The 1,734-nt window shown below is 37.4% G+C and overlaps 1 pseudogene; it reads right to left on the bottom strand.

The window, feature by feature from the left end:
• Positions 1-500: 500 nt before the first annotated feature.
• LOC104873020 lies at positions 501-1,529 on the bottom strand (annotated as a pseudogene).
• Between the last annotated feature and the right edge of the window lie 205 nt (positions 1,530-1,734).

The following is a 1,734-nucleotide window of genomic DNA, read 5'->3' as shown; positions in this document are numbered from 1 at the left end:
TTTTAAATGTGATGTTATGGAAGAAAATACCATGAAAATTATAATCCTATGAGAATTGTTTGTAAGCACAGTAAATTTGAGCCTTGGTCTTCATGAAGATACTGCAGTTTATATAGAAAACTATAAATATATAAGACTCCAGTGGGGGGAGTTGGAATACATACTACTGTATTTATCATTCCATAGGCCTACAAAACTTTTGATGGGAGGGAAAACTGATAGCCAATTGAATCTTAAGAATACATAACTGTGAAAAATTCCTGGGTCAAAGAGTGCTCCAAATGGAACTATACTTTTGAAAGCATACAACTTAGATATATTTTTTAAAGGAAATAAAAAGTACTGAATAACTGCAGTCCCTTCCAAAAAGTAACTCTTACATTAAGGGGAAGTAATTCTAATAGTGTAAATGAGTCTGGCTCAGAAAGGAAACTGAACAACACATCCAAGATCTGCCCATAAAAGTAATGATGGTACATCTTTAATATTAAAGAGTTAGGTTATAAAAAAAAGTTCAGTCCAGAATTAGTTTCTAAAAGCTCATTTTTGCTCCTTGGTTCCATGGATTTGCTCACTTTCCAGTATTTCTCCCTGACCAATTCCAACAAAAAAGAGCCATTTACTACAGTGAACTGGCCACTGCTATATAAATGGTACAATGCTTCTCACTGGCTATATCAAGGTTCATCTGGTTCGATTCTCCTTTGCTTTGCAGTTCTTCTAAAATTAACCTCACAGCCAGATACTCTGATAGGTGAGCAACAGTGGCATTAACTGAAGTCTTTATGTACCTTGTCTGTGCACTGTCATCTTTTCCCATAAGTGTGGGATGAGGCCTGAATACTAACTCAATTTCACTCTCACCATCCATTACTGGATCATTTGCTACTGTTGCATTGTTATTATCAAATTCAAGCCCAGAATCATAAGATGTTTTGGTCCGTTTGTTCCTAGGGCCAGCCCCCTGATTGCCATGTGTGGATGAATTACTACAGTGCTAACTGCGACCATTATCTTCTGCTCCACTACCATTTTCAATCTGTTGTTTCTTGACTCACTGTAATCTGTTCACGGCCTGGATCTTCAGACCTTCTTCAGTGCTTTGGCCGAGTGCCTGCTGATTATTGTGCTTGTTGATCCTGGCTAATACTCTCTCTTGATGAGCTTTGTACTCATCACGACTTGGATAAATTTTGCTGATGAGTGAATCAAAGTTTGGGTCTGGTCTTAGTAATCTTTTGGAAACTAGTTTTTTTCCGACAGGTAGGACATTCTTTGTGACCACTTCTTAGGGCTGTGATAATACAATCTGCACAAACACGGTGCAAACACTCCTTTGTAATCATTGAGTTTTTCAAACTATCCAAACAAATTGGGCACATTAATTCGCTGTGAAGACTTTTAGGTGAAACCACAATTTCCAAGCCATCTGTTATTGCCTCCCGAGGAGTTCGTTGTAATTCATACAAGCTTAGTTCCCATGTCTGGCTTAATGGCTGAGTTCCATTTGTCTGCACAACCTGGGACATTGCTGAACTTAAGCACCCTGGCAGCCCGGTCTAACACAAAGTTCATCCTCAGAGTAAACTGCAAGACCCCAGGACTGACTTTTATATATTAATTTATAGTATATAAAATGCACATTTATTGGCACATTTTCCTTATAAAAATTCTTATGAGAAAATTCTATTATAATCATTTAATTGATGAGAAAATTTAGGCTCAGAAAGCTAC

Source organism: Fukomys damarensis, unplaced genomic scaffold (genome assembly GCF_012274545.1).
Source record: "Fukomys damarensis isolate Sample0158 unplaced genomic scaffold, DMR_v1.0_HiC HiC_scaffold_36, whole genome shotgun sequence".
NCBI lineage: Eukaryota > Metazoa > Chordata > Mammalia > Rodentia > Bathyergidae > Fukomys > Fukomys damarensis.
Note: the sequence above shows the minus strand (reverse complement) of the source record. Positions and strands in the feature narration are given on the sequence as shown.